Source organism: Macaca fascicularis, chromosome 3 (assembly GCF_037993035.2).
Source record: "Macaca fascicularis isolate 582-1 chromosome 3, T2T-MFA8v1.1".
Taxonomy (NCBI): Eukaryota; Metazoa; Chordata; class Mammalia; order Primates; family Cercopithecidae; genus Macaca; species Macaca fascicularis.
Genome location: NC_088377.1, coordinates 100940530 through 100964573, shown reverse-complemented (window position 1 = coordinate 100964573; position 24044 = coordinate 100940530). Strand labels below are relative to the sequence as shown.

The 24044-nt window shown below is 42.1% G+C and overlaps 1 protein-coding gene across 2 annotated transcripts in view; it reads left to right on the top strand.

Moving 5' to 3' along the window:
• The window catches only part of CHN2 (chimerin 2), a 315435-nt gene that overhangs the window by 115274 nt on the left and 176117 nt on the right, over window positions 1-24044 (top strand). The window lies entirely within an intron of this gene.

Below are 24044 nucleotides of genomic sequence, written 5' to 3'. Positions count from 1 at the left end.
TTTATCTCCTCTACAGCAGCAATGGGGGTCTTTAGGTGGTTTATGGACATAACTTATTACAGACATTCATCGTTTTTAGAAATTGTGCACAATGCAAGAGCTCTGTGGAGTCACAGGCTCTCAGCCTCTGTCCAGGGAGTGCCGTTCCATTTGATTAGAGCCATTCTGCCCAGTGTATTCTTGGTATCCTCTTTTTTAATCTCCTGTCCTTAGTGCTTGTCAGTTTATACACTAATGTTGATATTAGCATGGGATCATAAGATCTAGAAATTTCACTTCTGGGTATCTATCCAAAATAATTAAAGGCAAAATTTCCAAGAGATATTTATACACCATGCTTACAGTAGCATCATTCACAATAGTCAAAAAGTGGAAGTAATCAAAGTATCCATTGAACAAACAAAATATGGACTCTACATTCAATGGAATATATGATTCAACCTTAAAAAGGACGGATATTCTAAACACATGCTACAACGTGGATGAACCTTGAGGACATTTGCTAAGTAAAATAAGATTATGCTAAGTAAAATAAGACATTTACATTATGCTAAGTAAAATAAGACAGTCACAAAAACAATACTGTATGATTCCACTTGTATGAAGTACCTAGAGTGGTCAAATTCACAAATAGAGAAAGTGGAATGATGGTTTTCAGAGGCTGGAGTGAGGGAGGAATGGAGATTGGTTGTTTAATTGGCATTGTTGTAGTTTTGCAGGATGAGGAGAGTTCTAAAGATTGGTCTCACAACGTGTCAATGTACCTAACGCTACTGAACTGTACACTTAAAAGTTAAGATGATAAATTTGATGTTGTGTGTATTTTGTCACAATGAAAAATAAAAGTAAATGTAAAACTATTTTAACCTGGAAGAAGAATTAGAAAGTAACATCACCTCCACCAACAAAAAAATTCAAAGAAGGTATTAATTCACTGAAAATTCCAAGAAGTGAGAGTTCACTGAACAGGGAGGCAGAACATTCAAGATGACCATTTAAGATGAACTGAGAAAGATAGGTAGGGATCCAAAGTGAAATGGAAACATTTTTAAAAAAATTACTTGCACTTCCACTGAAGGGTGAATAATTGAACCTTTACTGCTGTTTATTTTTCTAGCGCCTTATAAGCTGTTTTGGAATGGAATAATACCAGGTGTCCCGTAAACTGCCACTTGATTAAAATGACATCTTGGGTTTGTGGGCAAGAGAATTCCAAGTGCCACCAAATCCCTCAGAACTAATTCCATTTTAAAATATCAGCATCCTCAATGTAGAAGAGTTAACCTTACTATAATTTAGTATTCACTTATGAAAATATTGTATAATGTCCTGAATTCTTATGAAATTATTATTTTTTCATATTTCTGGGAAACAAAGCCATATATTTATTTCTTCTTTGTGGATTACCTCAGAAACAAGAAGATGAGACACATGATACTATGTATGCTTCTACTGCAAGGATCTTCTCATTATGAAATGCATTACTTTGTGATTGTTATATGTGAGAGGAAGAATATGTCAAAATTGCCTGGCAAATCCTGCTTATTTTGATCTGCTCCATCTTTCTCAGCTTTGGCAAGCTAGCACAAAGATTGCAATTTCCCCTGTATGATCCCAGAAAGCAGATTGCTGAATCATGAGTCCCAACTTCAGGTTGAAGGTGAAAATAATTCCTTCAGGGAGTAATACATAGCTACAGTCTGCAGAATTAAGCTGATAAGAGATGACATTGCATTAGGAGGTTACAACAATAGGATCACCTTAAATTAAACTCCCTGAATGAATAAAATAAACCTATTACTCTGTGATTCACCTCAGCCTTGTAAAATGCCTGGCACATCAGAAGTTCTGGAAAAATGTCAAATAGATGACATAAAAAATGGCATATTCTGATAATGCAGTGATATGTTTGAGGATTATCATAAACGATTCATTTTTATTTCATTCAACAACTATTTCTCAGCCTCTCACTTTGTGCTGGATACTGTTCTAGGTGATCCAGCAGTGGAAAAAAAAAAAAAAATTATTTGTCCTTAGGAATCTTGCCAGCTAATGGCGAATACAGATGATTTTTTTAAATTGTGAAAATGCTAAGAGAGAAGATAAAGTGGGAAGGGGGCTCTGAGGCATCACGATGTGTGTTGAAATTTTAGTGAGGGTGGGCCATGCATGAATTGTGAAATTTCTAAGAATTAAAATACACAAAAGACTGTGGTATTTAATACCCTTCAACCAGTAGAGCACAAAGACCATTTGTGGAGTATGAGGGAAACTGAAATCTAGGTCTTGCTTTGTCACAAATTCATTGGGCCAGCTATGCTCTCCCCTGGGCTCAGCACGCCGCTGTCAAATGGACAAGTTGGTCTATATGAACTCCACATCTCTTACAGCTCTAAAGTTCTGTGAGCATTAATGTTTTTTTGATGATCTTAAAGACCCTTTGGGATCTTGCAATTCAGCACATAAAAACAAATTCCCATTAAACACATTTTATTTAAGCTTCCTGGTCATTTAGATTCTGGATAAATAGGAATTTTTTGCCATCTATATAATGCATAATAAAATCGGGTCTTATAAGATGCCTATAAACTTCCATAGCTTTGTAATCATTTTCTTTTATAATTTCAGGTAAGGTAATTTGCTTCCCTTCATTAGAGATAAGTATAGGCACAGAGCAATTTATATGAGTTGGTTATAGTGCATTTTACTACAATTCCGTAGTAAAAAAGCCTGGTTAGAATCACATATTCACTATAACACCTATTTTCTGACACAATTCAGTATCATGCAGTTTCCTTAGAAATTGTCGGAGGAAATGTAATTATCCAAAAATGCTGAAATTACTTGTTGTAGACTAGCCTATGTGTTATGAATCCATGGCATATACTAAAAGCCAGTTTTCAGGTAGAGTTGAATGTAGCTAGAGCTGCTGCCCCCAATGCGACATCAACATTTACTGAATTCATACAAAGAAATGTGATTTTTTTTTTTTTTTTTTTTTTTTTTTTTTTTGCCACAGTGTTGGGATTATACTTCTGATTTGCCAAAGAAATAGCTAAGCTTCCGTAGAGTATGGAGTCTATCCAGATAACTTTGGTATAGTCTCCTTTTTTGGAGGGTGTGTTGTAGGTGGGGAATCATGTGGTCCCTGGAACCCTGTCAGTAATTATTTGCTCTGCTGATATATAAAAAAAAAAAGAGTTTTGTTGCTACAAAAAGGGGTGTAGGTAGCTTGAAAATAGGTTTCGATGTGGTCATTGTACTAGTGTTCTGGGAAAACAGATTGTTCTTTTGAATTTCTGAACAATAATAATTTGCTTAAGACATTTGCACAATCATGATAAGTAGCACATCTTGATAAGGAAGGCTTGCATTGGCAGAGCATCTGTAGAAGGACTGCTATGCAGATAATGAGCACAGTTATGCTTAAATTAAATTAAGTGGGCACCAAGGGATAGAAGAAGATAGGGAAGGAGGAAGTAATTGAAGCAGCAAATAGTCTGAGGCACAGAAATGGAAATGTGTGTAAACTCTGCAAATTTAAAAGTCACTTGATACCATAAACTATTTTATTAATTTCTCTGGAGTTGTAAATTGGTACAAGTAATGATATAATGAAATGACCGTGGAAAAAAATCCACATATGCGTCAGAATTTGGGAAGAATCTCTTTGTGCTTGGGCACTTTGGGACCAAAGGATATTTCCTAGATCCTTGATGTGCAAAGTGTGGTCCATGGACCAACAGCATTCAGTATCCTGGGAACTTGATAGAAATGCAGGATTTCAGGCCCTGCCCAGACCTACTGAATCAGAATCTGCATTTCGCAAAGTCTCCAGGTGATGTACATGCATATTGAAGTTTCAGAAGCACTGCCCCAGAGTTGCTACAACAGTTCATTCATTCATTCATCAAACACTTTTAGCACCTCTTTCGTATGCCAGACATTAAACTAGAAAATAGGAGGGAGAGATTATTAGAAACACAGGTAAGACATGGTCCCTGCACTCAAGGAACATATGATTAAAGTGGGACTCATATGAGATATGAGGCTGAGGCAGGTGGGTCACTTGAGCTCAGAACTTCGAGACCAGTCTGGACAATCTGGAGAAGCTCTGTCTCTACAAAACATACAAACATTAGCCCGGCGTGGTGGTGTGTTTGTAGACGTTACACGGGAGGCTGAGGAGGGAGGATGGCTTGAGCCCAGGAGGCAGAGGTTGCAGTAAGCCAAGATAGTGCCACTGCACTCCAGCCTGGGCAACAGAACGAGACCCTGTCTCAAAAAAAAAAGAAAAAGATTTGACGTGTTTGACTGTGGGATGCCAGGGTGGAGAATGTAAATGATGCCCCAGTGTTAGCCCTGGGCACATAAGTGTTGCTGTGTTTACAGAAGACTAGGGGTTAAAGAGAATATGTCTAGCCTTGAAATGTGGGGTTTTGAGGCAGCTGTGGAATTTTTTAGGTGGAAGTGTCTAGTAGGCAGTTGGATCTTAGGGCAAGGATCAGTAAACTATGGCTACACAGACCAACTCCTGGCCTCCGCTAGTTTTTGCAAATAAAGTTTTATTGGAACCCAGCCAAATTAATTGGCTTACATATTGTCTCCAGCTACTTTCACACAGTAAGGGCGGAGTTGAATAGGTGCAACAGAGACTAGGTGGCCCAGAAAGCCTAACATATTTTCTCTCTAGCCCTTTACAGGAAATTTGTCAACTTCTTTCCCAGAGCATTTTGGAGAGGTCTGGAATGGAGAAGCCATGTGAAATTCATCCGGGCCTGAGGGGGCGGATGAGCCTGTCCTGGGAGGATGTAGAGTGAGAAGAGACAAGGGCAAGGTCAGAGCCCTAAGAGAGACACTTCTTCACAGGCTCTTACTGCACCTCAGGTAGTTCCCCGAGCCAGTCATGGTCATTTTTTTCCTGGTAACTTTTGCTGCAGTCATTTGATTTTTTTTTTTACCTTGGCATTTGCAAATTGATTAAGCAAAGAAACTTGTACTAGTTCAGTGAACCACCTTGTATCTAATTTATAATCCTAAATTAACAGATTCTGCACAGTAACAAATAGCTATTACCTTTAAATGAAAGCTGCAAGGAACATTATAGTTTGGGCCTAACAATAGAGAGGAATCTCGTCTTCCAATGAAATAGAAAGGAAAAATTTAATTTCCTTGTAAATTTGTTTTGCCTGACTCTTAGGGCTGGCAGGGCTGTGCAGAGGTGCTTATGGCTCCTGGAAGCTCCAGTTTCCTTAATACAAGTCCCAGAGCAGTGCACACCACAAGCTGACTTGTTCTCCACTCTTTGTCCGGTTGGGAGGCAGCCCCTCCCCTCAGACACAGGGCAGAGGTCAAGACAGAGGAACTGAGGGAGAAATGGGATGCTTCTGTAGGTCATAGTTTCGTGCATAAACATGGAACTATGTGTGTGAAATTTGCACATTTAAAAGCCATTTGCTACCATAAACTCATATATACTTCTTGGGAGTTTTGTGAAGGTCTTCCTGCATGAAACAATTTGATGGAATCATCACAAAAAGAAAAAGATTCAAGCATCAATTCTCAGCACACCTTTGTTAACAAAAATAACACAGATCGCCTTAAGTACTAGGTTCCAAGCGAGTTGAGAGTGAGTGATTTCTACATGCTGGGGGGAGGAGGAGGAGAAAAAAGTTGTGGGTGCAAATCAGCTCAGCACCTTCATGATTGGTGCAGAAAGTCAACTATCACCTTATTTTTATACGAGCACAAAAGTATGCTTTGTATTCTCTGGTGCCAGGCATGGTGCATGCTGCTTTCCCAGATGTCCTTTAATTTAACATCCTGTGGACACCATTCAGATACAATGCAGCTGCCCAAATTGTTGATTTATATTTGATATAAGGTCAAAGGGTCCAGGAGCTCTTTTGATAAAAGATAACACTAGGTTAGCATGAGATTTCGCCGTGAGATGAGCACTCCCGAGTTGGCCTCCATTTCCACAAAGCTACTTTATTTCCAGCATTTCTCTTCACTACCATGGGTGCCTGAGGCTGTCTGTTCACAATATTGCAGTGTTGGGATTTTCTTACAGGGCTGTGGCTCATCTGGGCATTTGTTTACTCTGGAACTGAGTGGCACCAAGCCCATCGTCACATCTAGCTTTTTCACAGTGAATGAGCCAGTGTTGCTGTGACCAGTGCCTTTGTGTCCCTTCCCCTCCCCCACATCACTGGCTTTTGGTTATTTCTGCATTTTTGTGGCTCTTTACTAGAGAAAAATATGTGTAAAGTGGGGAATTGATGAGTAGGATGCTGATCATCAATATTCAGTGAGGAACTCTGCTCAGCGCTTACATCAGCTCACTGAATCCTTCCAGTCTCTCTGAGGGGTGGGTCCAATAGATTTCTCTACTAAAGAGGAAGCAACAGAGGTTTAGAGAAGTGAAAGCGTTTCCCCAGGGTCAAAGCCAGAAAGTGACAGAACTAGATTAGAACCACATCTCGTCTGTCAGACCAGAGCAGAGCTCTTAACCACCATGCCGAGTGACAACATGAACTTGAGACACAGGAGAATTGAGTCCCAGAGCCACCAAATCACGGCTTCTAATTTTTGCAGTCTCTGTCTCAAGGGAAGATATCCATTTGTCACCCCCTCACCCCCCTGCAGAGGGGTGCTAATCAGAGTGACAGAGCCCTGCACGTCTGAATAACAAGGGCATCCTTGCAAAGCTTTGCCAACGTGGCTTTTTGATGGCCTCCCCACAGATTTGTGATCACACATTTTCTGCAACTTTATTATAAAAAATTCTCTGTATGGAAAAAGAGAAAGCCAAGTAAATATGAAAGAAACATCAAAACCAGCAGAGCAATTTCTAGGATATGGCATCATTCCTCACTCATGTCTAACAGCTAGTTGGACCCCAGATGCTAATTGGAATAGTAATAATATTAATGACTGTTCCCAAATCTTAATTAGTTATCAAACTGTCTTGTCACCCACACTGGATGCCTATTTTCCTGGGGTTCTGTCCTTGCATGATTTCTTTCTCTTTCTCCTGGCACTCCTTCCAGGATGAGGGAACATCTTTTTCTGTCAGGTGGTGGTCACCTGGTCCTTTCTCTCCAGTCTTCTCACATGTTCTTTCTTCCTTTCACCTCACATCCTATTTGCAAAGGTGAATCTGCTGCAGGCACAGAGACCACGTGGGTCCCATCTCGACTTATTCTCAGGCACCAGAATCTGAATCACTTAAAATGAGGTCCAAAACTAGGAGCAATTGGTAAATATCTCCCTCATGGGACATTCTAAAGTGGCTTTAAACTTCCTTGAGAATGAGATCGCTTTAAAACCTCACTATTTATTTTACTAAGTGGTCTAGGGAAGATCCTTATAGATTGTTAGCAGTTCTGGTTGCAAAGCTTTATTGTAGAAAATAGTTGAAATTTTTTTCAGAAATTAAGATTCTGGGTTATCTGTGCATTTCATTTACACGTGCTTTTCTAGTATTGTCCCTCTTGTGCAGACAACCCAAGATCTTATTGCAGGTGAATAGAGAATAGATTGGTTTCAGCTGCCATACTAAGAGCTTGCTGTGCTCAGCAGTCTGTAGAGTGAAAATGGACACTCACATGGAACGCACATGCCAGGGGCCAGGCACTAATAGATGAGCTGATCTATTCCTTACAGCCATCCTCTGAGGGAGGATATACTTCTATGATGCTCGTTTTATAGATGAGGAAGCCAGGCACAGAGCAGGTGACCCACTTGCCCAAGGTCACCCACCTCATAGGTAGTAGAGCTGGGATTTGAACTCCAGTAATCTAATTTCAGGGACAGTGCTTGAACCTTCTTTTCTTTTTTCTTTTTTCTTTTTTTTTAGATGGAGTTTCACTCTTGTTGCCCGGGCTGGAGTGCAATGGCGCGATCTCGGCTCGCCGCAAACTCCGCCTCGTGGGTTCAAGTTATTCTCCTGCCTCAGCCTCCCGAGTAGCTGGGATTACAGGCATGCACCACCACACCCAGCTAATTTTGTATTTTTAGTAGAGATGGGGTTTCTCCATTTTGGCCAGGCTGGTCTTAAACTCCCAACCTCAGGTGATCCGCCCACCTCGTCCTCCCGAAGTGCTGGGATACAGGCGTGAGCAACTGTGCCCAGCCGAACCCACTTTTCTATACCTTCTGACGGACAAGGAAGGTTTAGCACCTCCTTTGCAGATCTTATGGATTAGTCAGAGAGACATTTGCCAATCTAATTTAAGGCATACTGTGTTAAATACCATAATAGAAACATAAAATAGAGTGCTCTTAGCCCTTGGATATTTTCATGTGTTGTTAAAAGCCATTTTGGATCTGCTTCCCATCCCAGAGAATTACCAACCCCTCAGATAATTGAGGAAAATGAGGTAATATGAGGTAAAAGGCTATTCAAACTGGCTTTGCTTGTCAGTCACCACTCCTAGGGGCCAAATGGCTTTTCTCACACCATTTCCTAAGGCTCTGTTTGTGTCCACCAGCAGGTCTCTGCCTTCCCTGGAACCAAATGTGCGGGCTCAGTCCTTGATTATAGTTGCTTTCAAATGCTTTGTAGCAGGGACAGTGTCCTGCAGAAAGGTGGGATGTGGCTTTAACGCATGGCAATAGAAATTGGTAAAGAACCAGGTTACAAATTCCAAACCCCATACCCCTGTGACAATGGAAGAACCTTTGCCAAATCTCCCCAAGCTTCTTCAGCTACAAAATGGGCAAAATAAAACTTGCTTCTCTTTCTCCTCCTCCTCTTTCTACTCCTCCTTCTCCTCACCTAGTAGGAGTATTGTGAAGATAAAAAGCAATAATTGATGTGAAAATGCCCTGAGCTCCATAGATGAAAGCTGTCTATAACACCAACGTATCATTACACTGACTTTATTGGGATTTCAGTACGGTTCTGTGGCTCATAGAAGTAGCTCTTTCAGCTGGTCATATGAAATCCTAGGTCTTTATTCCACAAAGGAATTGTTTACTGCAATTATAGTCAGGTCAACACTATCCAAGTCAGGGACAGCCTAGAGTTAGAGGATAGACACGCCCCGATTTGGAAAGCACTGTGTAGCCATACCTAACAGCTTCTTGTGATGGGGAACGACCTCCTGAAGCAACTTTTGGAGACCACTAGAATGTGCTTCCTTGTGGCTGGGTGTGGAGGCTCATGCCTGTAATCCCAGCACTTTGGGAGGCCAAGGATCACGAGGTCAAGAGATCAAGACCATCCTGGCCAACATGGTGAAACTCTGTCTCTACTAAAAATACAAAAATTAGCTGGGTGTGGTGGCATGCACCTGTGGTCTTAGCTACTTGAGAGGCTGAGGCAGGAGAATCACTTGAACCTGGGAGGCGGAGGTTGCAGTTGAGCCAAGATCACGCCACTGTACTCCAGCCTGGCCACAGAGTGAGACTCCGTTCCCCGCTCCCCCCAGCAAAAAAGAAAGTGGTTCCTTGTATTGGCACTGGTTCTGTTTCTCTGCAGCCTAGGACTTCCCAGAGCACATCAACATCTGACCCTTCAGATGTTTGAAGACGGACACCCTGCTCACTCAGAGACATTGCTCACTCAGCTTTCTTCAGCTGTATCTTGCATGATGAGGTTTTGAATCCTCTCCTCCAGAGGTATTCCAGTCCCAGAACTACACTCCAGGTAGTCTGACCAAAGCAGATGACCACCTCATTATTCCGCTACCACAGCCTAAGATTATAGAGTTTTTGGTAGCTTTGTCATACTTTACTGCAACAGCCCGAGGGGTTCTTCCTGCCTGCTGCATAAAGAAAGACCACAGCATTGTAGTAAATAAAGTGCTTAATAGACATGAGGCTGCCTTGCCACGTGGGAGATGGAGTTCATCCTTAAATAATCTCATCAAACTTCCTAAATTAGGGGTTTTTCCAGGACAGTTTGGGGGAGGGGGTAGGGGTGGCTGGGCTTGCTGCTGATTGGTTGGGGCAGAGATGAAATTATAGAGGGTTGAAGCTATCTTCCTATGGGTTGAATCACTTTTGGGAGGTCGGGGATGGGCATGGGAGTGGGGTTGGTGGGTCCAGTTGGAGCCGTAAGTGTCAAGACATTCAAAACACTTGAAAAGATATCTCAAAAGGCCCATCTTAGATTCTACAATAGTGATGCTATTTGCAGGACTAGTTGAAGTTGCGTATCTTATAACTTCTGGAATCATGGCTGACAATTGTTTGCACCTGCACCTTAGCAGCATGCATGCACCTCTCCTCCACCCAGCCTGAGCGCCTCCCATTAGCTTTATAAAAGTGATTGAATTTTGGGGGAGACCTTTTATCATTTAAACCATAGCTTAAATGTCTCTCAAAGTCTGCTTGGCTCAAAAGCTCAGGAATAATTTAGGGAAAGGCAGGATGGGGGTTGGGTTAGTTCAGCTCACTGTTACAATTTTTCTCACTGATACAATTTTTGCAAAGCCTGTTTCATTACTATTAGAGTGACACTGTTGACAATCTCTGCATCTGTACCATATGTACCCCTGCTAGATTGTGTCTTCTAATATCAGCTGTGACTTTTTTTTTTAATTTTTGGCAGAAAGTTGCAACTGAAATTTTTATTAAATTTGGTGCCAAGCTATTCAGGTCTTTTTAAATCCACATTTTGCTGTCTAATATATTAACTACCCCCTGCAGGTGATAATCCCAAGCTTCTGGGCATTTATTCTAGAAAGAGAAAGGGTTTATTTCTTATAAATACAGTGAAGTTTAATTTGATCCACTGTACATGGATAGTTTTGATAAGAATGCTCCCTGCTTTTGATGAAATACTCCCTGGGATAAGAACAAGAAATACTTTTCTATCAACTAATGCATACCCTTTGTAACTCTATAATTGTCAGTCATCAAGTTATTGATCTACCTGTCTCTGTGTCTAAAATGCTTTGCTGAAGTCCCCCTCGTCTGCTTCATTTTCTCTGGTCTCTCAGGTTTGTGGATTGAGTTGGCTCCTAGGGCACCACCATTCTTGACTCCCTTTACAATCCATCCATTATTATTTCTGGGATCAATTTCTAGCTGAGCCACCTGTACCTTTGAGAATTCTCCTTTTCTTCCTTTTAAAAAATGTAGGTATTTGCCTAATTCCTTGATTCTGTCCTGCTCTGATGGATCTTGTCTTCCTCAACAGACTCTCCCAGCAGGTTGGCCATGTCATTTGATTTTCCTCTAAGCCCATGATACAGTTTGCACAGATGTAAGATCTGAATTCATTTGGAGAAAAGGTATTTTCCTCCTACCCGTTTATCATGCCTTGGGATCTGCTTTCTTTGTTTTATACTTGGCAATCCAAAGGCAGTCCTCCTTAGCAGGAAAGCCAATGGCAGCTGGAAAAGGAATTGAGCGCTCTTTTTGACCTCCATCAACACCATACTATGAAAGGCAGCCAGTTGTCTCAGGCCTTCTTTGATGTTCTCCTGGTTCTGAGCCTCACAAAATTCTTGCAAATGTTACTTTCAGTCTTTGAGTCTTATTAAAATGGGAGTACCTCTGAGAAGGATTATACTTTGAAACATAATACAACCTGTGAGGTGCTAATATCTTTGCAAAGCTGCTAACTCAGCCTATGCAGTTGCAGGGGTGGGTGTGGCTTTTAAAGGAAAACACCCTGAATTGCTCACTTCTGGCTGGTCTGAAAAATGTTTCTTTCCCAGGACACTGTACCTGGCACCACTGAATGGTGAAGAGCCACCCCTGTTTTCTTAGGGGGAAATGCTCCATCTTGGAGTATGTTTGCAGGAACTGAAGTGAGAAGAGATGTAGCCAAAAACAACTTGAATTAGGAGTTAGGAAAGCTGGACCATATGTTCATGATCTGCTTCTAAATAGACTCTGAGACCTCTGTGTCCCTCTATAACATGAGAACATTGGATCAACTTTAAATCATCTGTAAGGTCATTCCCAACATGTGATTCTAAGATACTTTCTCTTAATTTTATCCCATCTTTACCACTGTAGTTGGCTGTGTGGCCTATATGCAAGTCACATCACCTCTTTGGGTCTTAGCTTCATCAATTTTAGAGAAATGATTAATTGTTTGATTTTTTTTTTTTTTTTTTTTTTTTTTGAGACGGAGTCTCACTCTGTCGCCAGGCTGGAGTTCAGTGGCGCAATCTCGAATCACTGCAACCTCCACTTCCTGGGTTCAAGCAATTCTCCTGTCTCAGCCTCCCAAGTAGCTGGGACTACAGGCGAGTGCCACCATGCCCAGCGAATTTTTGTATTTTTGTAGAGATGGGGTTTCACCATGTTGGCCAGGCTGGTCTCAATCTCCTGACCTTGTGATTCTCCCGCCTTGGCTTCCCAAAGTGTTGGGATTACAGATTTGAGCTACTGCACCTGGCCGATTGTTTGATTGTCTGAAGAGCTGCATTCCATGGAAGCCTGGGGAGATGCAGGATGGAGATGGGGAGAGGCAGGATGGAGCTGTGGAGGGACATCCTGTCCTCCCTTGTCCCTGTTCACCCAGAGCAGCTCCATGCTTACCTATTGGTCTTCTGCCTAAGCTTTCATTTGAAGAAAGGTTTTTGTTGTTGCTTTGTCTTGTTTGGTTTGTTTTGTCTTTTCCTACTAATGGACTTGTCTTAGTAGTGTCCATGTAGTGTAATATCATAGATGACTGAGGACCCCATCTAGCTCAAAACTTAGATATTGAGCTCCTTGAGAGCAGGGATGAGACTTGTCATTCTACCTCCATGATCCTTCATAGAGTATAGTAGGTGTTCCACAAATGCTTGTTGGATAAATATGTACTGATAATAATAATTATGAATGAACTCTTATTCCATGCTAGGTATCCAGTGGTTTAACGGGTTACCTCAATTAACCCTTAAATTAATCCTATAGGATAGATGTTATTCTATCCCATTTTACACGTACAGCAATGGAAGTGCTCAAACTTCAGTTGAATGGAGGCAACCTGATATATTTGAGAACCAAGGCTCTTAATCATCTTGCTGCATGGCCTCATTTCTGCCTATAGGACATCTGACGTAAGTCAGGGGATGAGGAAGCTGGAAAGCAAGGCCAACAGGAAGGGAAGCACCAGTGTGGAGATAATGCTGGAGAGAGGGATGATCCCGAGGTGTATGAGAAAGGGCTTTGAGGTGAAGTAGGAGGTCAGTTTCACAGAAGTGAGCTCCCCAGACCACTGACATCAGCATCCCTTGGGAACTTTTTAAAAATGCAGATTCTCAGGCTCTATCCCAGACTGTTTGAATCAGAAAAGTTGGAGATAAGGGCCAGGAGTTTGTATGTTGCTAATCCCTGCAGGGAACTCTGATGTCTGCTAACACTTGAGGACCATTGCTCTGGATCAGCTTCGGGGACTTTGGTTTTGCTTCTGGAGAGTGCCGAAGCTTCTAGTTTTCTCACTGTTGAGATAAAATATTTTATATCTGGAACAATATTTAATTCTTTGCCATTTTCAAGATAAGCCTAAACAAGATGTGTGCTTGGACTGGGAGACTCTAAGTATCTGATTCCTTCTTTTTACCTTCTGTTCAGTCTGTAACCTGAGGCCCGTCACTTAAGTCCTGATTCTTTGCCTGTAAAATGTGGTTAATGATGCTGTGCTCCCATATTGGGATAGCCAGAGAAATGTGTAATTAGTGGTTGTGAAGCATCTGGAGCCCAGAGCACCATATAAATGCTATAGGATAATAACCAGTTTATGGCCTTAAATGCCGCCTACAACTTGACACATTTAAAATTTCTTCCTTGAATCGTAAAATTTAAAGTTAATTTAACAGTTTGGTATTTGCACTTATTTTTTATTCATTTTGTAGCCGGAATGTTGTTTCTTTGTGCTTCTTTCAACCTTCCAGAGAAGATGGGTAAGACAAAAAAAAAGTTTAAAAAATCAGGACCTTCAGAGAAAATAACCTCTCCAAAGCATAATGTTTGATTGTCAGACATGGATTCTATAGACGTTTTGAACAGAAAGCTGAGATACTCCATAGGCGCAGAGGGAGGTAGTGTCCATTAAAATGCTTGTTCTTTGAGACTGTAGCCTGTGAGTCTTTAAAGAGAGTTCATCCTGGGCAGCGTCTTCATTTCTGCTTGGCCTTGTAACAATGACCCTCCTCCTTGGATCGGGAATCTGAGAAGTCTGAATCGTATTTTCTACATGGTCATTCTTTATTCAACTTAGGCAAACACTTCCTTTTTTAGACAAGACTGCTTGTCCAATGTACACTCTCATTTTAGATTAGATTTACAAGAGTATAGGCGAGTTCATTTTACTCCAGTTCAAAGTCTTTTTTTCTTTCCCCTTAGTTTCAGGCTGATGAATGGCCAAAAAAGACTGAGATGAAGATACAACAAAAGCATTTCTTTTGAGAGTTTAACTTGGGCTGAATTTATATAGGGAATGCACATGTGGTTAGATAATCAAAGATATGTGTATAAAAGAGGCTTTTATACCAACAGTATGGTGTGAAGAAAAAATTTTTAGATGCTAAATAACCATCGTTTTTAATTTGCATATTATAACTTTAATACTCAAGCATAATTACTAGGCAGGAAAAAAACTTCACTCTTTTATTACCATTTCCTGACATTTTGAATTACACACTATTGCTGAAGTAAAAAAAAAAAAAAAAAAAAAAAAAAAGAACAACAGGAAAGGGCTAATTCAGACCCTGATCAACACACTAATTTATAAATCGAGTCTCGAGTAAACACGGTTGTTTCTCCTTGTGACTTATGCTGGAGGTCAAATGCTTACAATAGGCTAAAATAACAAGTCAAGACATGTTTTCATAATTGGAAGTTAAAAAAAGAAATTCCATCATCTGCTGATGAAAAGAAAAGTTTTGCAATAACTGCTGTCATTTCTGAAGAAGCATCTCTAAATTCTTCAGAAAACAGTCATGGTGCTTATGACAGCTAAAAATATTTTGGGGCACCATTAACTGATTATGAGCTACCTGAAGAATCATGCTCTTACTTAAAAGGGCCACATAGAATCCTTTTAGCAGTTTCACAACTGTCTGAGGTTATTCATTGCAGACTGAAAAATGTTGCTTTTTCAAGTCCAAATAAGTCAAAATGAATGGGACAGCAGATAGACTGGAAGGAAAAAGGAGGAGGAAAAAGAGACTCCCTCCTCTGCATTTTGAACATCATTGGCCCAACCCAAGAATGGCTTCTGTTTCTACTGAGCTTGATCACAATTTGCTATGCACTACAGTGAAATGAAATAGTAGTATGGCTGGCAAATTATGAGTGTCGACAGCAAACAGACAGGAAGAGTTTAACTCCTCCTTATGTTCCACACTAGCATTAAACCTTCAGATCAGGCAAAAAAAAAAGAAAGAAAAGAAAGAAAAGAAAAAAAAGTCAGCAGTTGGGACAGTGTGCCCTTCATAATAGAACATGGGCCAGCCAGAGATTTTTCTCATTTTTTGATCACCTATCTTCTCTGGGCCTGTCTTTTCTTATCAGGTGTAAATTATTTGTTTGCGGCATTTCTGAAATTGCTCTAAGAAGATCAATAGAAAAGTGGTGAGGAAAGAATATAATTTCACCGCCCTCACTCTCTGAAAGCCGGCTGTTCTTGAGTTGTGTGTACTTCCTGCCAGCTCAGTAATAATTAATGTATAGTGTGTCTGTAAACTGCAGAAAGAGATTAAGAAATAAGTGCATTTTTATCATTGTTTGGTTGATTCTAAAGTGTTTTAATATTATACTGTTTAGTCGGCAAATCTCTGCAATAAAGAAAACATGTTTGAGTTAGGTCATTTACAGTTTCCTCTTATAACTCTTAAAACAGGAACTGTTGCTTTTCAGAGAAAAAATATTTTTCTTGAGGAATCTAGATGACAGTTTCTGTGGTTTCTCACTTTTCTGAACTCCCAGAGCTCTCACTGTCTGGACTATTCATATCTCACCTTTCAGTATCTATGTTCATGTGCTTGTTAATTCTCTTTTTATGCTCGAACCTGACCAGACTATAAACTCCTTGAAGGTAAGAATCATCTTCTATATTTCCCTATTTCTCAAAGTACCTAGTCAACAGCTGGTCAGGTTGTTGTAACAGGATTTTGTGTATTTAATCACATTTACTGATGTAACCCATTTCTTATTGAAATAATGTATTCCACCTCACCGTATGTTAATATCCTAAAGTTATGTTGAAATGTATTATGTTTGCCAATCTTTTTTGTAAAATAACAGTGGCCTCATTCAGCATAGTGGTTCGCAGTAAAGTGCTTTCATACTGGGCTCTGTGTGTATAAGATGATCAGGATATTGCACCGTTGACCTTTATCCCAGTGCACAGGGTCAGATTGGGTCATTTCTGTGTGAGTACGGTTGGGAATTGTTACCACTCTGAGAACCTTACACAATTAGACAACATAAGAAAAATAGAGTCCCCCGCTTAGATGGATATTTATTTATTTATTGCAATTAATGAAGAATTCATGAAGGTGGCCTTTCTGAAACTTGTCTTTTGAAATTAAATTTGGCCGCTGATTGACCTTCCAGAGACAAATTCATGTTCTTGGATGTTGTGTGTAAGTGTGTGTTTTAGAAAAACAAAGTAATAATTTAGCATCAAGAACATATCATTGAAATTCTTAGAAATCCCATAATTGCAGCTTTGTGCAGGCATATTATATGAAGAAAAGGAAAACAACCCCTTAACTTTGAGGCCTTGCTTATGCTCAGAATACATCACAGAAAAGGAAAGGGGAGAGTGTTGGTGGTGTTACTGCTTTTATTTTTAGAAAAAGCAGAGGCTCAGATGAAAGTCTCCTTGCATACAGTGAGTCCATTTAAAGATGTATGGTATAGCATGGGAAGTTTATTACAGATGTGAAATTATGCAGTACACAGCAAGGATCAATGTTTATTCATACTCTAAATTTAACCCGTTTAAACGTCGCAGTGGGGAGTGAATTTGCTTGTGGGACTGAACTTCTCCCTACATTGCCATGTGGAACAGAGACAGAGTTATGGAAAATGTAGGATGTCCAAGTTCCCTCTCCTTTTGGGCAACATATATGACTCCAGTTTATAAAAAGCAAGTCAGATCACTACAAAAAATAGATTATCTTAGTCATACTCAGGTCTTGTCTTAGCCTTTGCTATGGTCTAGAGGGTGATGGAGGACATCTGTCAGGGCCCTGTGGATACAGAAGGCACACTCAGCTGGGATGTTGAAGAGAAGTTAATGGAGGGTCTGCTGACAGAGGTGTCGGCGGGTCGAGAGAACTAAGAGTCTGAAGCATCTGGGAGTGGCCAAGAGTGGGAAGCCATTCCCAACCCCAGGCCTGGAGGGGCAACAAGAGGAAATCGTGTTACTGGATCCTGGGGACAGCTAGAGCCACAGAAGAGGAACTGGGACAGTGGTGGCCGTGTGGGGTCAAGTCTGCTGCCTGAACTGCAGCACTGGAGCAGGGAGAGAGCAGTACCTCCAGCATCTGTCCCGCCATCCCCTCTTTCCTGCCCCTGCCTTCCATTGACTGAACCCAACCTGAAGCCAGAGGAAACGGAACTGAAGTAGTGCAGTTGGTAGAGGTCAACACCCTGGCATGGAAGAGACCCCTGGGAGAAGCAGACACCACCCCTGTTGGAGAATCAGTTCTTCCCTTCAAAATCGGGAGATTACGAACAGTGATTTTTCACTGGATTGACTGGGAGAGGGAGGGAGTGCAGGGGGTGGTCAAAAGAAGAGAAGTGCAATGTTCCCCTAAGAAATACAATTTGGGGCTGGGTGCGGTGGCTCACATCTGGAATCCCAGCACTTTGGGAGGTCGACGTGGATAGATCATGAGGTCAGGAGTTTAAGACCAGCCTGACCAACATGGTGAAACCCCGTCACTACTAAAAATACAAAAAGCCGGGCGTGGTGGCACATGCCTGTAATCCTAGCTACTCAGGAGGCTGAGGCAGGAGAATTGTTTGAATCTAGGAGGCAAAGATCGCGCCGTGAGGCAAAGATTGCGCCGTGAGCCGAGATTGTGCCATGGCACTCCAGCCTGGGCGACAGAGCGAGACTCTGTCTTAAAAAAAAAAAATGAAATACAATTTGGGTGAGTATTTGGCTTGTGTGATCTGAAAGAAAAAGACCAATATTCTAATATGATTTACATCCATCCAAAGGAGAAAATAAACAGCCTCCTGGAGCCGTGGTTGAGAACTCCCGCAGTGGCGCGAGACTGTCCAAGCTCCACCCAAGCTTGGCCCCTTACCAGCTGGGCTTTCTGGGGCAATTTTCTCTCTGAAGCTCTGTTTGCTCTTCTTTAAAGTAGGGAATAGGATCGTGCCTACCCTGTGGGGTTCTTGGGAGGCTGAAATGAAAATATAATTGCAAAGTGCTTAGCCTGGAACGGAGCACTCTAAATACAGCTGCTAGCTGCTAATATAGACGATCCCGGACTAATCATGGTTCGACTTACAGTTTTTGACTCTATGAGGATGCAAAAGTGGAATGCATTCAGTAGGAACCATACTATGAATTTTGAATTTTGATCTTTTCCCGGGCTGGTGATATGCCCTAAAACGCTCTCTTGCAATGCTGGGCAGTGGCAGTAAGCCACAGTTCCCCGTCAGCCACACAATCTCCAGGGTAAACAGCCCATCCTCCACAGTGTACTGTGTTGCCAAGTGATTTTTGGATAGTATATTTTATGTTTTCACATCCCATCATGTCTACAAAATGTCCATCTGTGTAAAGAATTCAATACTTTATTATAAAATAGGCTTTGTGTGAGATGATTTTGCCCCACTGTAGGCTAATGTAAGTGCTCTGAGCATGTTTAAGACAAGCTAAATGGTGTTTGGTAGGTTAGATTTACTAAATGCATTTTTGACTGATGATATACTCAATATGTGGACATAACCCCGTCATAAGTTGAGGAGCATCTGGACACTACAGAGACGAATGCTCGATCATGGCTTGGGATCCTGTCTAGGGAGACATCCTTCTCTCAGCACAGGGAGTCAGAAAGGAGGTGAGGATAAGGGCATGGGGTATTCATGTTCCTTCAAAGGAAACATGGGCTGCATTGAGCTGAGAAGCACCCACCGTCTCTCCCTTCTCACAGCTCAGGGAGAGGCATTCTTCTGTCTCTGACAGTGGTAGTCTGTGGAGCTGGGAAGTAGGAAGTAGAGAGTAAGTGAAGGATGCTGGGTTTCCAGCAGAACAGAGCTGGGCTGGGGTGTGCAGAGCAGCATGGGAACAGGGGAGGCACATCCTGGTTCTGCATCCCATCCTCCATGGCTGTCCCACACCGGGTGTCAGTGGAGGACTACGCCACCATACCCTGACCCGCCCTTTTCTGAGCCCACAGCCGCTAGAGCTTCATGCCGGGGCTGCTATTGAAAGGTGTCTCAGAGCCCTGCTCAGAGTCTTATTCTCAGAAAATGACCATGTTTTGGAGAGGAGATGACACAGTGAGTGGGAGAGGCACATGCAGCTAAGAGCATTTCAGGAAGAAATTGGGGTCTCTTGAGGAAAAAGGATCCAAAAAAGAACTACAGATGAAATTGATTGCTTTAAGTGAGCCCATTCTATTTGTATAGTTTTAAAAATAAAAACTGGAAGCAGGTTGTATGAACATAATGTGCTAGCAGACTTGGGAATTAGGGGCAGAATGCTGCTCTAAATTCAGGAAATCATGGCACGGTTTCATATTGAACATGGTCTATTCCTACCACTAGCGCTTTCCTGGCTGATTTCTTCTCCAGCTGGAGACTTCTTTCTGGTTTTCCAATTCATGCTCCACCCTCACCCCAACCCACCCATAAACCAGTGACTGCGGGAAGCAGTATCTTTCATAGTGGTGAGTTCTGGATTTTCAGCAGTAATGGCTGAGAGTCAGGGACAAGATGAATGTGTGTGAGCTGGTGAGAAAAGGGTAAATGATGATAGAAAACGTGCAGTGCTGGGTGCATGGAGTCCTGCAGTTCTGGACATTTTGAAGACTACCTGGCTTTTGACAATCAATGGATTTGACCACCTTGCTGTAAGAAAAGATTAAATACATCTCAAAAGCCAAGTGATAAAATGATAAATTTAATTTAATTTCTTTTCTTTTTTTTTGTTTTTTTTTTTTTTTTGAGACTGAGTCTCCCTCCATTGCCCAGGCTGGAGTGCAGTGGCGTGATCTCGGCTCACTGCAACCTCTGCCTCCCAGTTCAAGCGATTCTCCTGCCTCAGCCTCCCGAGTAGCTGGGATTACAGGCACTCACCACCACACTGGGCTAATGTTTGTATTTTTAGTAAAGACAGGGTTTCTCCATGTTGGCCAGGCTGATCTCAAACTTCTGACCTCAAGTGATCCATCTGCCTTGGCCTCCCAAAGTGCTGGGAGCCTAAATTCAATTTCATAGTGACTATTTTACCCCACATGATGAGTGTAGAAAATGTTGGCATATCAAGTCATGGCAATTTGACATCACAAAACCACAAAGATGAAAAATTAGAAACATTCTTAATGTAATTCTGTGTGGAATTCTATGGTTTGAGAAGTTGCAGCCAGGCACGGTAATCCCAGCAATTTGGAAGCCCAAGGTAGGTGGATCGCTTGAGCCTAGGAGTTCAAGAGAAGCCTGGGCAACATGGTAAGACCCCATCTCTACAAAGAGTTCTAAAAATTAGCCAGGTGTGGTGGTGTGTACCTGTGGTTCTAGCTACTCAGGCGGCTGAAGTCTGAGAATCACTTGAGCTCAGGAGTTCAAGGCTGCAGTGAGCTGTGATTGCACCACTGCACTCCAGCCTGGGCAACAGAGCCAGACCTTGTCTCAAACAACAACAACAACAACAACAACAACAAAAGGAAGTTTCATGCTTGTCGTGACTCTGTCCCCTAAGTGTAAAGGCTAGGGTCAAAGGACTAGAGTGGAGTGGGAAGGCCAAATGCAGAAATACCCCTCCATGTGTGGACAGGAAGATGTGCAGGAGTGTATTTGTATACTTGGTGTTTGCATTGTTTCTAAGACATTATTGACACCTGGAATGATTCATTTCCTAAGTGTTGAGAGGTAAGTTATCTTAATCAGTGGATACTTTTTGAATAGGTTGAATATAATAGCTTTAAAAATATTGGTGACATAAAAGGCATCTAAAATGGTCAGTAAACATTTCAGTGGCAGTCAAGAACAGAGCATGCCTTCTTTCTGGAGCCATCTATTTCATGTAGTGGTGCTTACAGGAGTGGAACAATGTAGAGTCACTCATGGATTCTCTGTCATGGTGCTGGGCCCAGTAGAAATGCCTATTGCAATATAACAGATTAATTCTGAAAATAGAACCAGTTCCTGAAAAGCCAAAGGTTGCATATGAACACCTAAAAAACAGCCCTTGCTGGAGGCTCAGTCTCTTGATCTCAGATGTTACTAGTAGTTGGTATAAATGATCCGATAGGGCCCAGAGATGAGCGCCCACTTCCTGCCAGAGAGGGCACGAAGCCATGGACATAGGAAGCTCTCAGTAAGTGCTTCTTCAGCAGACACAAACACTGAGGATAAAGGACCTTTCAGTATGTTTTTTGGGGAACCCAAATCTAGTCATTTCTGGCTGTTTTATTTCCTTTTTCCTTTTCTAGTTTTTGAGTTTTGACAGCCAGATCCTCGCCATACTAGTTGGTAGTCTGTACTAGAGCCTGCATGTGTCAGGTAAGGCGCTCTGCAAATCCTGGCGAGGAAGGAGACTTACAATAAACTCGATTGTTCTTTTCCTCTTTAATCAGATCCGCCAGCTTGTGCCTGACTAGTTCTGTCAACATTGTAAACAGTGGAGATGATTTGCCTCAGTTGCACCTCGCACTGAAAAAGCAGTACTGATGGCTATGCAGACATTCCTAAAGAGAATCTTAGTTTTCTTCCTCCACTTTAATAGTGGTCACCCAGTTGGTTGAGCAAACAAACATTTATTGAGCACCTGGTGTGTACAAGCATTTGGCTCTGTTTGGTGCTGAGGAGAGTAAAGCTGCCAGGGAAAACCGAGGGGACACACGGACAGCTCCAGTAGGATAGCTTTGCACTGGGACTCATACCTCTTCATTCTACCAGAAGCCAGGAGATACTCACTGGGGACAGTTGTGATGGGAGTTTTTCCATGAGCAGCAAGAGCTAATGGGCCACTTGCCTACAAGAGAAGGTGAGACAGCAGAGTCCTCCTGGAGAATCTCCCTTGTGGCCCTCTCACTGCCCTGTGACAGATTGCAAGCCTGAAATCTGTCAGCTTTGAAAGGTTGCCTGATCCTCCAGTATTTGGCTATGTAAGACAGGTACTGAAAGATGGCTTTTGTTGAGGAACTGACTCCCAATAAAAATGGTTAACTATCCATTATGAGAAAACACTCCTTTGAGGCTGGGCATGGTGACCCACACCTGTAATCCCAGCACTTTGGGAGTCAAGGGTGAGAGCATCACTTGAGCCCAGGAGTTCAAGTGCAGCCTGAGCAACACAGTAAGACTCTGTCTCTACAAAACAATTTTAAAAATTAGCTGGGTGTGGTAGCATGCATTTGTAGTCTTAGCTTCTTGGGAGGCCAAGGTGGAAGGATTGCTTGAGCCCAGGAGTTAGAGACCAGGAGTTCAAGTCCAACCTGCAACATAGTGGGACTCTGTCTCTACAAAAAAAAAAAAAAGTTTTAATTAGCTAAGCACAGTAGTGCGCACCTGTAGTCCTTGCTACTCCGGAAGCTGAGGCAGGAGGATCTCTTTAGCCCAGGAGTCTGAGATCACAATGAGCCATGATTGTGCCACTGTACTCCAGCCTGGGTAACAGAGCAAGATTCTGTCCAAAAACAAAAACAAAAACAAGCTTAACATTCTAACCAGAAAGTCTCCTTGCTTTCTCAGAAAACTTGCTTCAAGTTTTCACTTGAAGTGAAAACAACATTCCAACCCTTTTACCTCCACCTTCCTCTCCCTCCCTGGCACATGGCCTGGCAAACTCTTACTCATCCTTCACTGCCCAGCTCCAGTGTCATCTCTGTGAGGTCTTCCTCGTTAGCTTCCCACTCGCCTCTGCCAGGAACCTGGCTCCTGTCTTCCGGCACCCGCCACCCTTGCATGCACTCCTCCATAGACTCCCCTCTGCTTGCTTCCCCTCTAGAATTGGGTGCTGCTTCAGGGAAAGGACTTTGTCATCTGTGTGTACCCAGTGCCTAACTTGGGATCAGGAACAGAGTGAAGGGTAAATGTTTGTTAAATGGACAGAGGAGAACATGAACAAATGATCTTTTATAAAGGCACAGGTGTGTAAATATACAATTCCTCCTTATGACCGTGCTGCTGAAAATAGATAAACAGAGGGTACCAGTACAAACAGTCTCAGACAGGAGCTACCTATTAAGGAAAGGTTTGTTTTAATTTTAGTTTCAGACTCTGGTAGTGGAAGCAGGAACTTTCACATGCTGCGATTAGGAAGACAAATGTTCCACTGTGCAAACAGCAAGAGGATATGACTGCTGCCAGCACGCAGTACAGCTGTCCCCAACTCTATGAAGACATGCAACACTCAGATAACAGCAGAGCACAGAGAGGGGGTCTATTCTTCTCACTCTGTTATGTAATGCGAATACTTTCTCTTGCGGAAATCGTTGGGACCACTTGTTGTTTGCCTTACTCTTAACCCTTTAATTATAGACCTACTGATGCTGTCACCCAGGCTGCCACGGGGTGACGGGAAGGCTTTCCTTCCTGCATACATTTGTTCAAGCATTTGGCATGGAAGCGATAAATGCATGCGAACGCAGAGCTTAATGTGGAGCTTTCAGTTAGCATCTTGCAGGTTGTGAGGGATTGCTTCGGCTGTTTGGTCCTTACTCTTGCGTCTTCCTGTACATCACAGACACGCTTCCTGTGCTGTTTGTTGCCCTGTGGTATGGTTGATGAGGTGTCTGAAGTGTTGCTAATGCAGCGCGTGTGATCTTTAGAAATATTTTCCCTGGAAGAAGTTATTTTTAAAGCAAGTGATAAGAAACCACAGAACACCAAAACCCAGAAGGAGAGGAAAACCGGAGGCTCCCAGTCTCAGGAGGCTTCAAGAATCAGAGCCAACT